Raw genomic sequence first — 21022 nt, 5'->3', positions numbered from 1 at the left:
TAATGATTTATTTATATGCCGCCCAATCACTAGGAATCCGGGCGGCTTACAACAGAGGAATAATACAAAATAAGCAATAACAATAAACATAAATAAAAGAGATATAACATAGCAGCATATTAAGATCACAATCAACAATAGCAGATTACAAAAATAAAATATAGCAAATCAACAGCAGCATATTAAATAACAAAATACATAGCAGTTAATAAAGCAAAACAAGTAAAAGGGAAAACTAACAATAAACATTCCTTGCAATAAATAATTAAAACAAACTAAGGGATGGCGGGTTCCTTCAGCGTCCTCCAGCTGGCCCTCGTTGGAGTTTGGGCAGGAGATGGGAGGAGAGCACTGGGTCCCCCCTTCCCTCTCTTGGCTGTATGATTTACATCTTTCAATAAAACTTTTTATTTACTACTTATTCCTATTAAATCTGAATATATGTAACTATACATAATAAAACATACAAAGTACTCTCAGAGTACATGCAGGGAACTTACATAACTATACTGTCCCTAGCTTAAACTACCTTTTGGTTCCAGTGACTGACCTGGGGAGGTAGCAGAATAATAGGGTAGGAAGTGTGAATAGGTTCATACTACTCCTCATAGTATGGCTGTCTTTATGGCCCCACAGCCATGTTTTCACTACTAGCCCATACTGTCACTCTGATTTCCATCTTCCTTCAGAAGATACAATGGCTGAAATGGAAAGATAAAGAGCTAAGCTTTCCAGACAGCACTATAGGTCTGTAGTGTGAATGTCATCTGGTGGTCCATGTACTAGTCAGGCCCAACCTTGCTTAGCTTCGGAAATCAGATGAAATTAGGTATGTTAAAGATCTTATGATGAATTTAGAATTATGATTTTAATTTGAAACAGCATAAGAACTAGATGCTTCTTCTTTTTAGCACTTACTATTAAGGTAACATGTATCAGTTTACTAAAGGAAATGTTTGCCCTAAATAGTTATCTCAAAACATTTTTGTCATCAGTCTATATTGTGATCTGTTCTAGAAGAAAGGTGTGCTTGGAGATGTATAACCTATACAATTAGAGTTTCAGAGCTTTAGCTATCCCCTTGATGACCTTTAGCTAACTCCTTTATGACCTTTAGTAATGTGATCAAGGATTATTGCAATTCCTTCTTCTAAATCGTTTTCCAACCTCACTCCCATGCTTTTTTCATCACATGATGCTCTCTGTTAGTGCTGCCAGTCTAATAGCATGATCCTAAATGTATTGACGTCAACTGCTACATTTTCCTGAGTTCAATGGGACTTACTGCCAATGCCATTTGCAGATTTAATCCTGTCTTCCTTTTTCTGTCTGCTGTCAGTGGAGAGGCATGCATTATTTATGGGAAACAGATATTAAAATGAATTTTGTGTGTAAAGAAAAGAACAACAGAAATTTCTTTGGAAAATGTATTTTTCATTTTTAGTGAGTGATTTTCTATGTAAACATATACTGTTTTAAGGAAAACCTGCATTGCAGCACTAAAATATTACTTGGAGTCTCGGCTGATTAGAGACTATTAACAAAAACAAATTACAATAACATCCAAAATCCACGAAACAGCAATACTTTTTTTTTAACATCCAAACCCCACTTTTGTGGATTTTGGATGTCATTGTACTGTACTTTGCTGTATTGCCAACACAGCTACCCCTGGATATGTTTTCTGCATTTGAAGGTAAAAACAAATTGTCACGGGTAGCATTATAATAATGCTATGGGGCCTCAGAAATAATAGCTTGACTTTAATCAGGCTTATTTCCAGGAAATTTTATATAATATAGGGGCTTTGACCCTTTAAACCCCTTTAAAAGCAGAAATGAACAACCCTTCCAGGGTCTTTATTGGCATGATGGCAGCCACAGTTCACAAACACCTGGAAGGTCATCCTTCTTCTGAACAAGGTTTTCCTGGACATTTCCTACATTTCAACCTTCTCTCCAGGAAGGATTCTGAAATGTCCTGTTTTGAGTATGACTGAGAAACCCATTGAATTGCTGTTTGCTGTTCCCCTTGGAGAAATGTGTCTACTTGGCAGCCTATCCATGCTGCAAACAGTGGGGTTGGATGGATTGTGGAAAGGACAGGATAATAAACTATAATAAAATACAGTGCAAGTCTGCATGGCATAGTGCAGTGGTTCCCAACCTGTGGGTCGGGACCCCTTTGGGGGTCGAATGACTCTTTCATGGGGGTCGCCTAAGACCATTGGAAAACATCTATTTAATTACAATTATGAAGTAGCAATGAAAATAATTTCATGCGTTTGGGTCACCATAACATGAGGAACTGTATTAAAGGGTCACGACATTAGGAAGGATAGGAATCACTGGCATAGTGGTTTGAGTGTTGGACGACTCTGGAGACTAGGGTTCGATTCCCAGCTCGGCCACTAAACTCACTGGGCGACCTTGGGCAAGTCACACTCTCTCAGCTTCCTCTGAAGAAAACTTGTCAAGAAAACCCCTTGATAGGTTTGCCTTAGGGTCCCCATAAGTTGGAAATTACTGGAAGGCACACATACACAACAAGTGAGTGAGCCACCTACAGGGCTCCTTGTTAGGACATGCCCTGCATTTCATCCTTCTGTTCAGGAGGAATCCCATAATGTCCTCCATTTTGAAGACTGTTGACACCCGATGCCAATAATTATTTAACAAACACCTAACGAAAGAGACTGCCCATCTCTTTGGGGCTCCTTTGGCACATCCATATTATGCATGGTTGATTACATAATAAAATACAGTGCATGTCTGTAAATAAACTATATGAAATGAGCTTATATTAGTGTTTTCAGCTTTTCTTTGGTAATGTCCTCCATTTCCCTTTAGTACCCTACATTTTGCGGTGCCTTGTCCTCCTTTGTGATTAGGACATCTGGTCACCTTGTTTGGACTGTATAAAGCTGCCCCTGGGCCCTCTTAAGCAGAGCAGTTGAGAAAGTTGTGGTTAACTGCCTTTGGGTCAATCCCGACTCAAAGACATCTCCAAGACTCACTATCTTCCACTGTTCTGCTCAAGTCCTGCAAACTCATAGCCTCCTTAATAGAGTCCATCCATCTGGCTTGTGGTCTTCCTCTCTTTCTACTCCCCTCTGCATTTCCTAGCATTATTGTCTTTCTTCAGTGATTCATGCCTTCTTATGACGTGGTCCAAATATGACAACCTCAACTTTCATCACCTTGGCTTCCAAGGAAATTCCTGGCTTGATCTGTTCTAGGACTCATTTGTTTGTCTTTTTTGGCCATCCGTGGGATCCTCAGCACTCTTCTCCAGCACCACATCTCAAATGAATTGATTTTCTTCCTGGCAGCTTTCTTCATGGTCCATCTCCCACATCTATACATGATAAGGAGGAAAACAACGGCTGTACAATTCTAACTTTCATATTCAGTTGTATATCTTTACATTTTAGGATCTCTTTCACGGTTGCCTTCCCCATTCCTAGTCTTCCTCTGATCTCTTGACTGCAGTCTCCGTTCTGATCAGTGTTTGATCTAAGGCAGGGGGAAATCTTTAACTGTTTCGATCTCCTCATTATCCAGGTTGGATTTATGCAGATCCACCCTGGTCATTATTTTTGTTTGATGTTCAGCAGCAATTGCCTTTGCACTTTCTTCCTTAACTTTTCTTAGTCATTGAAATATGAGATACCTCACTAGATTTAGCCTTACTCCACACAAGAGCAAAAGAAAAGCACAGAGTGGTATTCAGAGTTTCAGTTGTTTCAATGTCACTCAAGAAAGGCCAAATAAAAAAGGAAGGTGCTGGGGACTCCAGGCTTTGTGTCTGACTGGGGGAGCTGGGGATGTTTAGCCTGGAGAAGAGAAGGTTAAGAGGTGATATGAGAGCCCTGTTTAAATACAGTACTTGAAGGGATGTCCTATTGAGGAGGGAGCAAGCTTGTTTTCTGCTGCTCCAGAGACTAAGACCCAGAGCAATGGATGCAAGCTCCAGGAAAAGAGATCCTTCCTGAGAGGAAGAGATGTTCAATATAGAATATATACACACACACACATAACAATTCTTATATTCCTCAGAGAGTGGTGGAGTGTCCTTCCTTGGAGGCCTTTAAACTGAGGCTGGGCGGCCATCTGTCAAAGTGGCAGAATGGGGCTGGACTGGATCAGGGCCCTTGGGGCCTCTTCCAACTCTATGGTCCCGTGACCCCGCCCCTTCTGTGACGAAGCCAACCACTCTCTCGCTTTGCGTTCCATTCGTCCTCCTCTCTGGTTCCATTTTGCGCATGACCCAATCGATTGGCTCGGGGCTCTCTCGAGGAGGCTGCTGCTGCTGCTGTGGATCCGTGGGCTAGGCGCTCGGCTAGGCGCCCTGGCCTTGGTAGTAACACGGAGCAGAGGCGGCGGCGAGGCGCTGCAGCGGGAGAGGAAGGAGGAGGAGGAGACTGCCGGCGGATTTGGGTCGCCCTGCGTCCTCCCGGATTAAGAGCCCCCGGATAATTGGGCAGAGGCGCCCCAGGACGTTCCGGGCCTTTCCGGGGACCTTGGTCCCTCCCTATCCAACCCAGGTAGGCTCCGGGCCTAGAGGCTCTGGGCCTGGTCCCTCTCTGGCGGCGGCGGCGGCGGCGGCGGCGGGGGAAGCGGGGGCGAGGCGGGCGGGCGGCGGAGAGGGGCCGGAGGGTAGGCCGCGAAAGCCCGGCCTCGATTTGTTCCGCCCCGCCCACCCGATCCTTCCTCCGGGGCCCCTTGCGGCCTCCGGAACCGCGGGGGCCTTTCTGGGCCTCAGGAGCAGAGACAGCAGCCCAGGCCCAGCTCCCAGGGACGCCTCCCTCCCTCTCTCTCTCTCTCTCTCTCAGGGACAGGCCTCGCTCGGTGCAAGGAGAACCTGCCTTCCTTCCTTCCTTCCTTCCTTCCCTTTATGTAAATGTTCAGGCCTCTGTGCAAGACGGACCTGCTTTACTCCCTTCTTTCCTTCTTTAGTTGATCGAATTGTTGAGGCCTCTGGAAGGAGAACCTTCCCTCCTTTTCTTCCTTTTTTCTTCCCTTTTTCTATCTTTCTTTCTTTAGCTTATTGTTCAGCTCTCTGTTGAAGGAGAAGCTGAATGCCTTCCTTCTTTTCTTTCTTTCTTTCTTTCTTTCTTTAGTTTATATAATTGTTCAGGCCTCTGTGGAAGGAAAACTAACCTTTCTTCTTTCTTTCTTTCTTTCTTTCCAGTGCTGGCTTAGCTGATCTACTTGTTCATGGTGCTGGGCCTCCCTCAGACAGAAACACACTCCAGTCCTCAGCCGCCTGGCTTTCCTCTTTTCTTGACTCCTCTGCTGCTGCTTCCCTTTCCTTCTTCTGTGGCTGCATCCAGGAGCACCCAAAATACACTGGTTTTCCCCTGTGGAAGCATTGGGGCCCAATTTATATTTCCCAGGAGCATGGCCACATAGCTTGAAAAACCCACAGAAAACTACAATTCCCATGATTCCATGCCACGGAGCCATGGCAGTTAAAGTGGTGTCAAAACGGGTTATTTCTGCAGTGCGGATGCAGCCAAAGGCAGAGAGAGATGGAGCTGGTTTTGCCAGTGTTCTGTGAAGAATAATCTGAATTGAAGCCCCACAAAACAGAGTAGGAAATATAAATTGGACTGGAATGTATCACAGAGGAAAACCAGTGTATTTTGGGTGCTCCAGGATGCAGCCACTGAAGAAGGAAAGGAAGCAGCAGCGGAGGAGTCAGGAAAAGAGGAAAGCAGGCAGTGGGAGAGGGGACCAGGAGTGTTTTAGGAGCACCCAGAATAACTGATACAAACAGAGAGCCATCAGTGATACCTCTGTTGGCCAACCGAAATGGCCAATATACTGGTTGCAAGCTTTCGAAGCTCCATGGACGACTTCTTCAGGCAAGATGTTAGAAACCAAACAAGAGAAAAACAAACAATTGGGGATGTTAGTCAGATGCCTGCATGTAGTTTCAGTCCTTAGTAAAGATGGTTTGCTGTGAGGATATCTTTTGCAGGCAGGCTTTTCCTTCTCTAACTGCAAAAGTTATCCTCCCCATGATAACATCTTTACTAAGGACTGAAACTACATGCAGACATTTGACTAACATCTCCAGTTGTTTTTTCCCTCCTGTTTGGTTTGTAACATCTTGCCTGAAGAAGAAGCCCGTTCTGCACTGTTTTTTGTGGGAGGACACTGGCAAAACCAGCCCCTTCTCTCTCTGCCTTTGGCTTTTTCCGCACTGCAGAAATAACCTGTTTTTACACCACTTTAACTGCCATGGCTCCATGCTGTGAAATCCTGGGAACACATATCCTCTCGCATATCCCTGAGGCCTTGCCATTCAGCAACAGACCAACACAAAGATTAACATGTTAATCACTTCCTCCCAGCCAAGGGTCACACATAGCCCACTCACTTCCATGCCAGCCTTCTCTGAAGATGCCAGCCACAGATGCTGGCGAAACATCAGGAATAAACTCTTCCAGAACGTGGCCAGATAGCCCCAAAACCCATAAAAAATTAAAAACACACTCCCTTTTGGGCTTTGGTAAACTTCACTTCATATTTAAGCCTGTTACCAGGAAACCATATACATCTGGGGGGAAGTGTTAGATTTAAAATAGGAAAAATAAGCTTATTTGAACCGTGTGATCTGTTCTCAGACTGTTCTTGGTTCGATTTTGTTGTTTGGCTTTAATTTTAATTTTTGTGTGTATTTTTAATTTTTTTATGTATAAAATAAAAAGTAAAAATAAGTAATAAAAATAATCCAGTGTGATGCCATTTTAACTGCCACGGTTCAGTGCTGTGGAATTCTGGGGATTGTAGTTGCAGAGCTCTAGTGTCACAACAAACTACAGTTCCCAGAATTCCATAGCATGGAGCCCTGGCAATTAGAGTGGTGTCATAACGGATTATTTCTGTAGTGCGGATGCATGCAAAGGCAGAGGGAGCTTGTTTTGCCAGTGGTCTGTCCCCCACCCTCAGAAAACAACAGTTCAGAGTAATCTAGACTTCAGCCCCACAGAATAGAGTAGGATTTGCTTCTGTGGAAATATAAATTGGATTGCACTGTTTCACATAAGAAAACCAGTTTTTTAATGTGCTACAGACAACTCAGTCATAGAATCATAGAGTTGGAAGAGACCACAAGGGCCATGCAGGAAAACTAAATCAAAGCATCCCAGACAGATGCCCATCTAGCCTCTGCTTGAAGACCTCCAAGGAAGGAGACTCCACTACACTCCAACGGAGTTTATTCCACTGTTGAACAGCCCTTACTGTCAGGAAGTTCCTCCTAATCTTGAGGTGGAATCTCTTTTCCTGCAGTTTGCATCCATTGCTTCGGGTCCTAGTCTCTGGAGCAGCAGAAAACAAGCTTGCTCCCTCCTCAATGTGACAGCCCTTCAAATTTTTAAACAGGGCTATCATATCTTCTCTTCTCAAGGCTAAACATCCCCAGCTCCCTAAGTCGTTCCTCATAGGGCATGGCTTCCAGACCCTTCACCATTTTAGTCACTCTTCTTTGTACGTGCTCCAGTTTCTCCACATCCTTTTTAAATTGTGCCCAGAACTGGATGCAGTATTCCAGGCGGGGCCTGACCAGTGCAGAATATAGTTCCCTTGATCTAGACACTATACTTCTATTGATGCAGCCTAAAATTGGATTGGCCTTTTTAGCTGCTGCATCACACTGTTGACTCATGTTCAATTTGTCTGAGGAAGATTTCTGGTGCATGTTTACTTGAGAGTGCTCTGTTAAGTGCAGTGAAGCCAGGGTGACCAGTCATCCTCCTTTCCCAGGGCATGTCCTCCATTTCAGCCTTCTGTCCAGGAGGAATTCCCAAGTATCCTCTGTCTGAAGCATAACTAGGATACATGAATTTATATTAATATCAGCTGTTTTATTTTGCAAGGTCCTACATTTTTCTTGAATGCCCTATGTTTTACAGTGTCGTGTCCTCTTTTGCAGTTATGACATCTGGTCACCGTGAGTGTAGCTGACTTCCCAATTAATGTACTTGAGATTGTCCTGTTGTTGAAAGTGGGTTTTTTTTGTTCTATACATTCTACCCATAGAAGTTTAAAAGAAAACACCTGGTAAAATAAACAACCTACTCCTGTATGTTTTCACATGTATACAGCACAAAACAAAAATGTTAAATGCTCATACATTCCCTTTTGGTCCCAGCTTTAAAATCTTGATAACTTTCACCTATTATAATTTGTTATGATGTAAGCGTTTAAAAAATTGCACAATTTTAAGAGTGATCTGCTTATAGTATGTACATTTTGGGTTTTTAAAAAAAGTGTTTTATGTTGCTGTGCAGTAAATACAAAGTTATCTGTGCCTGCAGGGATCCAAACATACTCTGGCTGGTGCAGAAAACATAGCATTTGACCAAGAAAGAATGGTTGTATTGTTTCTGTAGTGATGCAGCTTCCCCCACCAGTTATTATATCTAATCATATGATAAGTGTTGTGTGGGATATAGTTGTGTGAATGTCGTGTGTGTATTGTTTAGTATAGCTTACGACTTACACAACCTTTCCCCTTACACTGAAGCTTTAGAGTTGTGATGATCCATCAGCAAGGCTGCCTCTTGCCTCTCACTAAAACATTACCAATTTGTAGTATTTTTGTTTTCCTCATTTGTTTTCCGTTTAGTTTTATAGTTTCTGCTTCTCCAGCAGGTAATGTGCTGATTATGTAAACAATTCTTTAAAATTCACTGAATTCCTTGCAGTAATATGAGCAAAATTATGAAAACACTTTCTTCAAGGCCCAGAGGGATGCTGTTCCCTGTAGCAAGAGTATTTCCCAGTATTTCCCAGTTTCTGTGGCATGACCCCATCTATATGCTGTCCTGTCTGTGTATGATGTCTTAGGGGCCGTACATACAAGCCTGAAAGGCCAGGTTGGGAGCTGGAGTCGGGGCGTAGTGTCTCCTTGACTCATGCTCCATCTTCGCCTCCAGGGCACAGCGACACCACGTGCCTCAGCACATGGCACACGGCCTTACAGCGCTCCTCCTGCTCTGTGTCCGAAGAAGCACTGAAAGAGCACTGTATGGTTGTGGTGCTGTGGCTCTTGCGCCCTTTCCAGGGTGCAAAACGGAGCAGTTTTTTGCAGCTCCTTTTCGCGCTCTGGAAAGGCCATTTTGGGGCCGCGGCTTGCAGTTGCCCTGATCTGGCTGAAGAAGAGGCTGCAGGAGGCTGCCCCTTTGGTGCTGTTTGCACAGCCCCTTAGTGTGCTAATACAATATAATGCAATAGTAAATGTTGTTGATGTACACTTTGAGAAATAATATGAATAAGCCCCTCCCTTCTCGAGAACTATGTGTTAAATTAATTTTTTGACTATTAAAGGCAAAGAATAGTTCATGGTATCTTGCTTTGGGGCAAGTGATAAAAAATAATCTTGGAAATATTTTTGAGGTCCCATTTCTGACATCTTTCTTTACGTGAAATGACAAGAATGGGTCAAAATCAGCTGAATGTGAACAGGATAGTTGGCTGTTTATGCTGTTCTTTGCAGGTGGAGGAAGCTATCTGGTTATCTGAGAACTGTTATTTTGAGAACTGAGAATATTTCTTTGTATTCTTTGAGAAATCCACTTTTAGAAATCCACTGATTTTAATCTTCGGCATAATAATTGGGATTCATTTTTCATTTTGTTATTGGAAGAAATTTTAGTAGGATTTTGTAAATCTGAACTAGTCTCTGTGTGGATGCATGCTGTACCATAAAACCTGATTATCAACTTCTTTAGAAACATTTATTTGGTTTGATTGAATCAGATTCTCAAAAAAACATATGGCCCCAGAGCATATTCGGAACAGAGATAATGATAATTAGGAATAAATGGGTGGTAGCATCCAGTATAGTGGTTTAAGCATTAGACTGTGACACTGGAGATCAGGGTTTGAATCCCCGTTAGACCGTGGAAACCCACTGAGTGACTGTAGGCAAGCCTTAGAGGAAGGCAAAGGCAAGCTTTCTCTGAACAAATCTTACTATGAACACTAGGTTCACCTTAGGGTCACCATAAGTCAGAAATGACTTGAAAGTACAACAACAAGGAATGGGATGCAAAGGGATCTTGTAGCACCTTGGAGATTAACTTAGGTCTGATACAGATGGACCAAAAGTGCCAGCTTTGGGCCGTGTTTGGAACATGGCATTTTTATGATGCGTGCCCCAGGTGCGCCAGCCTGAAAGAGCTGGCACAAAAAAGCAGCCGAAAAGCTGTTTCTGCTGGTGGCTGGATTTAGGACTATAGCAACCTCACAGGCCAGCTTCCAAAGCAGGCTGCTGCTGCAGTCCCAACATAGTTGGGGCAGAAGCAGCCTCTGGCCACTCCTTTTGCCCCATCTGCACGACCCCTTAGTCTCAAAAGTTAGTCTCAAAGGTTCTACAAGATCCCTTCGCATACTGATTTTCCAGACTAACACAACTACCGGTATATCTTTAAATTCTACCAACAAGGAATTTGATGTTTGTTTATACTCTGTTCTTCAGCTGCAAAGGCTGTCAGAGCAGCTTACAAATTGTTAATTTCACAGTTCCTGTTGTGAAGATAGTTTAGAGAAGAGATAACAAACAAAACAAAACACTTCAGTCTTTTGTAGCCCCCTTAAGATCTGTCCTAAAATGACCTAAAATGACCATCATACTTTATAACAAAACATTATAAAAATCACACTGAAATGTTTACAATTTCAAATAAGTTACTTTGATGCTGTATCTGAAGCATCTCTGAAATGAAAATGGCGCTGCTGCTTGTTCCTCCTTTTATGTAGTAAGACTGGATGATGCGGGTTTAAAAAGTCATGGAACTATTTAATAATTGTCCTTCCTCTTTACACAAATGAAAGGAAACTCTTCTGCAGGAAGAACAATAGGGTAAATATTTTACTAAACTTTCTCAGTTCTGGCTCTGCATAAAACTAGCAGTTGAGATTTCAGTAGTGGTAATAATTGCGCTTTTTAGTGCTATTTCAGATATTACTAATCATTGTGCTAGTGTGTGTGTCTTTGTAAACCACTTTGAGAACCAGTCTGGAATTATAATTATAGTGCAATCTCATGCTCTAAAGTAGAATATATGTAAAGTAATCTTTGGGGCTTTCTGCTTCTGAGGGACGCCGCAGCAGCCAAACTGCATAGTGTCCCTCCACACCTAAAAGAACCCGGAAAAACTGTATTCTTTTAGGAGTACATGCCTGATGTCATTAGTGTGCCATTAACACACTGTGGTGCATCAGTGATGCAAGCGCAGTGCAGCGACATATGGGCGCTGTGCATTGCTTGCATCATGGATGTGTGCCCCATGTGGGTGGGGCTGCGCAGTCATGGCGGCACCCGTACATCCTAGGTTTCGGGAGTGTGAGGTTGCTGTGTGCTCCCGAACCCTAGTATCGGCGCCGCCATGCCGCTTTTGGCCCGTCTGTACCGAGCCTGTGTTTCCTTAGGTTTCTCTGCATATTTTCAAGCAAGTAAATTCCACAAATGTCTTTAGATACTTTAGATTCTTACGTAGATTTGTTATTGTATGTCTTCAAGTGCTTTCTGACCCTAAGGAAACCCTATTATGGGGTTTTCTTGACAAGATTTGTTCAGAGAAGGTTTGCCATTGCCTTCCCCTGGGGCTGAGAGCATGTGACTTGCCTCTTGGCTGATCAGGGAATTGAACCCTGGTCTCCAGTCATAGTCCAGCACTCAAACCAATATGCCATGCTGGCTTTCTCTTATGTAGATACTGCATTTCTTTTACAATTAGGAAAGCTAACATTCAGATGGAGGGTTCATCTTAGAGTCTAGGAGCTATGATTTTTCAAGGGTAGTGCCCTGAGCCTTACTATTCTGGACTCATCTTCTTTGTGGCTTGATGTAGCAACTATTTAAAATAAAACCCTTTTGTTGGAAAAAAAGAGAAAATCTAACATGTACCTCAGTTAATGAATATATACCTCAGTTAATGAATTAGAAGTGTTCCTTGGTAATATTTTTAAACAGAAAATTTGATGCAAGAGGCAGAAATGGAAAGAATAACCAGCACAAAAAAGAAGAATACTGTAACTTAAAATGTTTAAGCAAACTTTCCCTTGCCAAAACTACCAATATACGCATGTGAGATAAAACAACCAGGTCTGGTAAGACTGGTATAAATAAACAAGAACATTTTGAACCTTCGTTTTCTAAAATGCATCCATGGATGACATTTTATTTTATCAGCCTCCACTGTATTTTGAGAGTCAGACATACAGATCTATCCTTTTAAAAAATATGTTGGAAATAGCTAGTGAGACAGACATGTTTGGTTTTCCCCTTTCTCTGTTTTGCCAGTGAGAGATTTGGGAAGCAGTTGCTGCTTACTTGCTTATTGTAGGTAGACATGAAGAGCTACATTAGGATTGGCAACAGTACAGTTCTACTCCTTCCCAGTTCATATCTTGTTCATTGCATTGTTTACTGCAGACATACCACTGCAACCTTATCCTTCAAGTCTGTGTTTGTCTAGTTCTCCTTCAGTATCTTTCTAATGCCTTTGCTGCTAAAAGAAACTTTCAACCAGATAGAGGATGAGGAGAAAAGGGAGGCAGGGCAGGCAGCATAAACTGTCTTTGTAAAAAGGAGCTCACTGTAAGAGGCATTATTAACTGAGCTATACATGTACCTATATCAGTTTACCTGTACCATATACCCAGTCATTCGCATCTTAGGTGGGATAGATATTAGTTACTTATTAATCTTGAAGGTAAAAGACTTGAATACTGGCAGCATATTATCACCATCTTTGTCTTTAACAAGCCAACTACTTCGGCCTGTCTTCATGAGGTACAGAAAATCATGAGCTCGTAAACAGGGCTCATGAAGATCTAACATGGCAGCCAGGCTGGTCACTGGTGTTTCCAGGACCAGCCATATAACACCGGTGCTGAAAGATCTTCACTGGCTGCCTATTCGCTTCCGGGCCCAATATAAGGCATTGGTGATTACCTATAAAGCCCTAAATGGCTTGGGTCCAGGATACCTGAAGGACCGCCTCTCCCCGTATATTCCGTCCCGCACCCTCAGAACATCTGGGCAGCTATTAGTGAAGGTGTCTGGGGCTAGGCTTACTTCCGTCACAAGGCGGACATTTTCCATCGCCGCCCCGGCCCTTTGGAACACGCTGCCCGCCGAGCTCCGCTCGACTACCTCCCTGGCCCAATTTAAAAGGGAGTTGAAAACCTTTTTTTTCCAGCTAGCATTCCCCGCATAAAAATCCTGTGGGCCTCCCTCCTCTTCCGTGGCCATGAGGATGGGCTATTGGGGCTTTTGCTGGTTTTATTTTATTCTTTGTATACTGTATGGTGTTGTTTTTAATTATTGTGCGTGTACTGTAATTTATGTAAACCGCCCTGATCTATGGAAGGTGCGGTATATAAATAAAAACTTTATTATTTATTATTATTAACTAACATGCTGGCTTTTGAGCAGTATGATTGTCATCTTGGCTTATTTCATTTGTTTACATCATTTCTTTGAAGTAGTGTTGTCTAGCCTGCCATTCCTGCTGTTTACAGCTGTGTAATTAAGAGGATTTATGTATCCATGTCATTATACATTTGTTTGTGTTCAATTTCTTTTTGTTACAGTCATTTCACTTCATTTTGATATCATTAGACTTAATTAACTTCCCATTTTATGTGTTTACGTATCTCAGTTATTCATGCTTTGCAGATCTGCGGAAAAAATGGCTGATATCCTATTCAGTAGTTAGGAAATTATAAGATGGACATATGTCATGACTACTGGGGATTCATGTTTTCTCTTCTTAAGGCCCAAATGTGATTTATAGTGTCTAGATTGAGGGAAATAATAGTATCACTCTGTTCTGCTTTGGTCAGACCTTACCTAGAATGTTGTGTCCATTTCTGGGCAGCACAATTCAACAAGGATTTTGATAGGTTGGAATGTGTCCAAAGTAGGGTACCAAAATGGTAAAAGGTCTGGAAACTGTGTCCTGTGAAGAGCAGCTTAAGGAGCTGGGTATGTTTAACCTAGAGAAGAGAAGGTTAAGAGGTGACATGATAGCCATGCTTAGCTATTTGAAGGGATGTCCTACTGTGGATGGAGCAAGCTTGTTTTCAGTTATTCCAGAGACTAGGACATAGACCAGTGGATTCAAGCTACAGGAAAAGAGATTCCACCTAAACATCAGGAAGCACTTCCTGATGGTAAGAACTGTTTGACAGTGGAACACACTCCCTCTAAGAGAGCTGGAGTTTCCTTCATCGGAGGTTTCTAAACAAAGTCATTTGTCCATCTAGTGCTTTGATTGTGTCTTCTTGCATGACAGAGGGTTATAAAAATGGAAAATCAAGGTTTGATATTTGAAATTTATACTTTTTTTTTTAACATTTTCAAACCGTGGATGCTTGAATCTGTGTATAAGAAATCTATGTATAAGAAGGGCCGACTGTACTAGCAGTAGTTAGCAACAACTGGGAAATCCATATTTTGGACCTAATCACTGCTATAAGTAATTGATGAATGATGGATTGGAGAGACTGGATACTGAGGACAACATAATTTTAAAACCTTATTAACTATGAAACCTGTAATAGATATTGCTGATCCAATTGTAAAGCAAAGACAAAATATAAATATGTTCCACTACACGGAAAAAAAATCTGTATATGTTAATATGAATATTAGAAGTCATAGAAGTTTACCAGATGTTGCTGTAAACCTAGCCTCCTAAGGGTGTCTAGATAAGATAGGTATGGCAGGTTGTCCTTATGGTTGTACTCCTCCTGAAGATGTCTTTAAGTATAGTATGACGTGTTTCTGGAAACTTACAGGAACAAGATGTTAGTGATTGTTCTTGGGATGTACTGTCAAGTGTTAGAAAGATCATGTGCCTATGCATCCTGAATGCTATACAAAATAGATGGAGTCAAGGCAAGCCTATATTGTTGCCGTCTACACTAAAACCATCACAACAGGTAGCTGCGATCTGTGCATCTTTTCATGTTGTTGTGCTGCAGCTTCCAGTAGTCCTAGCCAACCTCTTGTTGTTGAGAGTTGCAAACCAGCAGTCTTTCTAGGATCACATTTCCCTGTTGCTGCATCAGGAGAGGGAAAAGGGATTGAATCAAAAAGGGGAATTTGGGAATTGAGTAGAAATCTGTTTGGACCCCCAACCCCCCAAACTTATTATTTCTTCTGGTGTTGGAATTGTCAGATGTTTCAGAAGTGGTTTTGACTACTGTTTACAAAAGATAAGCAATCTCTTGTAGCTTTTTACAGGTGGCATTCCTGTAGAACACATTGGTTCAGGTCTTTGAGTGTTGTAGTCCCTTAGAATGTGTTACATAATTGCTAAGAATCTTGTATAATATATAGTTGTATTGACCTCTGTCTTTCAGAATGTTCTTTCTGACTTGAAAGGTTCTGGTTTATATTGTGCCGGTTTGTTCCGAAAGGGGCTATTAATGAAAGCCTTGCTTGTAGAAAATTGCCTTTTTGTGACTCTTTTTGCCTTTCTGCACTCTTTGTCACAGTGAAATATCTTTTGTTTTACTGAAATATACTATTTCTTGCATGTTATTTTTAGATTTCCATTCAGAAATGCACTAGTTCTAAGCCTGACCGAACTGTGTTATCTGTGAACCAGCTTTCCCCCTGTTTAGGTAAGAATTTTTTTCTCTTTTGTAACTACTGTATTTCTTCATCCTCTTATTTAGGCTGAATTATAAACAACTGGACAGAGCTTATCACAGTGGTTCTAAAATTAGTTGGAGATTTGGTTTAAGTTGTCAAATTTTCCTTTTGAAAATGTGAACAATTGAATTTCTGTGACTGCTTTTGGTTATAGATGTTTTTGGTTATAATTTTGTATTATATAGAAATGCTTAGGATTTTGACTATTTCTCTCAACCAAGTACTCAGTCTTCCAGAGATTTTACAGTGTAGATATGATGCTGTGCTTGAAAGACACAAATAAATGTTTTTTAATTCTTTCATATCATAGGGCATTTAGAACTACCATGCAGGTTATCAGTATGAAAAATATGTGTCACTTCACATAAGCTAAAATGAAAATTGCCTGGTCACATCGACCAGGTGTGACAGAGTCACTGGGAAAACTTAGTTTCCTGACTGGCGATCCTGATTTGAGCTGACTGTGAGCAAGGTGCTGATGGGGGAAAGAGTAGATATATAAGGAAGGAGTGAAAGGGAAGTCAGTTAAGTTCATAGAATCATAGAATCGTAGAGTTGGAAGAGACCACAAGGGACATCCAGTCCAACTCCCTGCCATACAGGAAATCTAAATCAAAGCCTCCCCCACAGTTGGCCATCCAGCCTCTGTTTGAAGACTTCTAAGGAAGGAGACTCCACTACGCTCCGAGGAAGGAGTGTGTTCTACTGTTGAACAGCCCTTACTGTCAGGAAGTTCCTCCTAATCTTGAGGTGGAATCTCTTTTCCTGTAGCTTGCATCCATTGTTCTGGGTCCTAGTCTCTGGAGAAGTAGAAAACAAGCTTGCTCCCTCCTCAATATGACACCCCTTCACATTTTTAAACAGGGCTATCATATCACCTCTTAACCTTCTTTTCTCCAGGCTAAACATCCTCAGCTCCCTAAGTCTCTCCTCATAAGACATGTTTTCCAGACCCTTCACCATTTTAGTCGCCCTCTTTTGGACATGCTCCAGTTTCTTAATGTCCTTTTTGAATTGTGTTACTCAGAACTGGACACAATATTCCAGGTGGGACCTGACCAAAGCAGAATATAGTGGCTCTATTACTTCTCTTGATCTAGACAATATACTTTTATTGATGCAGCCTAAAATTGCATTGGCCTTTTTAGCTGCCGCATCACACTGTTGACTCATGTTCAGTTTGTGGTCTACTTGGACTCCTAGATCTCTTTCACATGTAGTTTCATTCAGTGAGGTGTCCCCCATCCTATATCTGTGCATTTCATTTTTCTGCCCTAAGTGCAGTACCTTCCATTTCTCTGTGTTGAATTTCATTTTGTTAGCTTTGGCCCAGCTTTCTAATCTATTCAGGTCATTTTGAATGTTGATCCTGTCCTCTGGAGTATTAGCTATTCCTCCTAATTTGGTGTCATCTGCAAATTTGATAAGTATGCTCCCAATTCTGTCATCCAGGTCATTGATAAAGATGTTGAATAACACTGGGCCCAGGACAGAGCCCTGTGGGAACCCACTGGTCACTTCTCTCCAGGATGAAAAAGTGCCATTGTTGAGCACCCTTTGGGTTCGGCCAGTGAACCAGTTACAAATCCATGTAACATTTACCTTGTCTAGCCCACATTTTGCAAGAATGTCATGGAAAACCTTGTCAAAGGCCTTACTGAAATCAAGATATGGTAATTTTATCAAAGAAAGAGATCAGATTTATCTGGCATGACTTCCCAGAATAGATCCTGGCCATGTAATGCTCCCCCCACAGTCATATACAAGCGAAGACTCTGCCCACCGTTATTTTATTATTGTAGTATTGTTTTTAGATTTTTATTGTCTGTAATTTTAATGGATGGAATTGTTTAATCCTTTTTAAAGGTGGGGGAGAATTGTATATATTGTATTTTTAAAGGTTGTATACCACTTTGATTGTGGAAACAAAAAGTGGGATATAAATTAAAGTTTTATTTATTTATTTTACTTCTTTCTCTGAAACCCATGTTGACTTTTTGTGATTATGGAGTTTAGCCAGATGAGTTCCGTGCAGTTAAGAGAGTTCAAATCAGAGGAGTTCAGTTGAGGAGGAAGTTTAAGAGAGTTGAAAAGGGTTGAAAGGAGGTGTAGAAAATTCAGTTGAGAGAAAAATACTGAATGGGAGAGAAAGTGTATCGGAAATTGTAAAAAGGAAACTGTGAAATGCCTGCAGCTGTAATATTTATGTAACCATACCACCTTGGGATTGTTCTGTCTAAGCTACATTCTTACTAAATATTGTTCAATTAAGTCAGTGTTTATTTGTTATAACAGAAGTCTTGGCCTGTGTGAATTCTAAATCATATAGTCACATAAAAACACACTATCAAAGATATTAAACTTATAAGAGGAAGACACTTGGGAAGACATTTAGGAAAAGTGTATAAAGGGTGGATGTTGGGCAGGTGTCCTTGAAGAGGAACCCTTCTAATAGGAAGAAGTAAAAAGAACCTCAAAGCATAGATAGGAGGTCACACTTCCCCAGGCAATCCATTTCCTCTTCCTGTTCACAAATGAGGTTGTAGGGTACAAAATACCCTTCATAAAGATAAATTGGTGCACTGTTGTTTTAAATTGCATGAAAAGAGAAATCCTGGGAGAATGTGCAGGGGCCTGAGCATCCATACAGAGACGGCAGGGATCACCATTTTGTTACTGCCTTTTCTTTTTCTCCCTTGACGCGCAGGTTACCTCTACTGGTGCAACTCATTTGAAGATGTACTGATATACCAACATTGTACAATGTTGGTTTGGTAGTATTTGTGTCTCAACCATACTGCAGGTACAGTCCAGCTTTTATAATGTTGAAATGCTGTATGCTTATTGTATATTCAGTGAAATGTTCATTCCCTACTCCCCTTTAAAGCAGTACATATTTTTACAGTTGACAGCTGCTTTTGGGGAGTAGGTGGAAGAAGGCAAGTGACTTCACCAGTTCCCTGTGATTCAACATGATGCATGGCCAGCTCCTACAACTTTGAAGTGGGAATATAGATACATGATATAAAAAGAGATCTCATGTCTGATTCAAATTTGGTGCATGCACTTCAATCAGGAAAGTCTGGGCACATCTTTAGACTACCTTCTGCCATTACAACATTGTTTTATTTCAAATAAATTTAAAGAAATGACCAGGCCTGTGTTTAGCTGATGAGAGAGGAAAGGAATTATTATGTTTCTCAAGGTGCCAAGATATTATTCCTCAAAGGACTAAAACACAGGAGGGATCTAGCTCTATAATGCGTTACTTATGATCTGCTGGCTATCTATAGGTAGATACAGATACACAGATTATGTGAACTGAAGTGGGCAGAGTGGCTGTAATTCTCCAGCTTGTGACGTAGAAGTCAAGGGATAAGCACAGTTCTAGTTCCTGTATAGCATAATGATTATTTGTCCCGTGGGATGCAAAAGTTTGAAGGCATCACAATGGCCTGTTACAGACTGCCAAAATAAAGCTGCTTCGGGTCTTTTTCGAGGTATGCTATTTAAATGATGCATGGGTCCTAAGAGTCCGGAGGTCGCGCCAAAGTCATACTCCATTCCTAAGCACTGGAGTGCAGCTTTGATGCAGCTTCCGGATTCTTAGGACCCATGCATCATTTAAATAGCATACCTCCAAAGAGACCTGAAGCAGCTTTATTTTGGCAGTCTGTAACAGGCCAATGAATGATTCTGTGGAGAGCTTCCAGTGCTAACTTGACTTCACTTCAACTATGCCAGATAGTTTTAATAGATGTAGGACAGTGGTTCCCAGACGTTCATCATCCAGGTGTTTTGGACTTTATCTCCCAGAAGCTCTAATTGGCTTAGCCAACAGTCAGGAATTCTGGGAGCTGAAGTCCACAACATCTGAAGGACCATAGTTTGGGAACCAATAGTGTACATGCTGCTTGAAGAGCGCTGGGAGCAAGGAATCTATTTTTGAGTAATGTACAGTGGGACCTTGTTATCTACTGGGGTTTGGTTCCAGTATCCCCTGTGGATAACAAAATCCATGGATGCTCAAGTTCCATGGAAAATCAAGGTTTGCAATTTGGAATTTATACTTTTTTGGAATATTTTCATGCTGTGGATGTTTGAATGTGGATTAAAATAATCCGTGGATATTTGCTGTATATTCTCATCGATAAGTCTAAAAATGTATGCCTCAAAATTGAACCCAAAATTCCAGGTCGATTTATTTACAGGTCACTATGGTAATGTGATAGCGGCTTTTTCAGATTTCCTCATGCAGTTTCTTTCTCTCTTAAGCCAAGTACAGTAGAAAGAGTCCTGGATTATTGATTGATATTGCTATTTATTGAGGAGCCCCTCTTCCTCTCACGTGCCTCACTGTCTTGAAAGCTGAACGCTGAAGCAAAAACTCTTTGCCACACACACACATACACACACTGAATGAGCATCCAAGTTTTACCCTCAACCTGTTCATGGGTCATGGCAAAATCCATAGTTTTGGCTGCAAAACCTGCCTTTGACTTAAACATGGGGTCAACTTATAGTCAAGTATGTACAGTAATAGTAGTGTTTGCTTCTACTGAAATAGTGTACAGTCAGCCCTCCTTATCCATGCACTTTTAAACTATGGATTCCAGCATCCACGGCTTGAAAATATTTTCTAAAAATAGAAATTCATAGAAACAAACCTTGATTTTGCCTTTATATATCATCCATGGATTTTGGTATCCACAGGGGGTCCTGGAACCAAACCTCAGTAGATACCACTGTATATTATGTAAAATCTGTAACATGTTTAACATCTATTTAATAAATAATAGTTTCGGATTTTCTAATGTGGGTGGGTATGTGCCTTAAGTCACCTGTCGACTTAAGGTGACTCCATGAATTTCAGAGGGTTTTTTGGGGCAAGGAATACAGTGGGCCCTCATCTGCAGATTTGAGCATCTTCATTGGGACAATTTGATAAAAGTCCCTCCCTCCCTCCCTCCCTTCCTCTCTCTGCCTCTGAGGTTTCTGCCCTGGCTTGGCACCCAGTCAGCCAGGGCCGGGGCTTGAGTCTTGGAGCCCCATCTCCAGACCCAGCATTCACGACCGAGCCTCTGGGCTCTGAGACCCAGGCCTAGAGGCTCCATCCCGGGTGCTGGGCCAGGGCCAGGGGCTCTGAAACTCCAAATTTAAAAACCTTCAGGTGTGTGTGTGTGTTGTGTGTATTTGGGTCACTACAGGTTATGGCAACCCTAAAACGACCCCATCCTGGGGTTTTCTTGGCAAGAATTGGTTCTGGGGAGATTTGCCCTTGCCTTTCCCCTGAGGCTGAGAGTGTGTGACTCCCCCAAAGTCATGAGTCTTTGCA

At 41.8% G+C, this 21022-nt stretch overlaps 2 protein-coding genes across 6 annotated transcripts in view; both read left to right on the top strand.

Moving 5' to 3' along the window:
* The window catches only part of CKAP5 (cytoskeleton associated protein 5), a 537335-nt gene that overhangs the window by 275500 nt on the left and 240813 nt on the right, over positions 1-21022 (top strand). The window lies entirely within an intron of this gene.
* The window catches only part of AMBRA1 (autophagy and beclin 1 regulator 1), a 346870-nt gene continuing 330182 nt past the window's right edge, over positions 4335-21022 (top strand). Inside the window, 2 exon segments of the mRNA XM_042446971.1 lie at positions 4335-4546; positions 15581-15656. The gene's annotated coding sequence lies outside the window, so the exon portion shown is untranslated.

This window comes from Sceloporus undulatus, chromosome 1, assembly GCF_019175285.1.
Source record: "Sceloporus undulatus isolate JIND9_A2432 ecotype Alabama chromosome 1, SceUnd_v1.1, whole genome shotgun sequence".
Taxonomy (NCBI): Eukaryota; Metazoa; Chordata; class Lepidosauria; order Squamata; family Phrynosomatidae; genus Sceloporus; species Sceloporus undulatus.
Note: the sequence above shows the minus strand (reverse complement) of the source record. Positions and strands in the feature narration are given on the sequence as shown.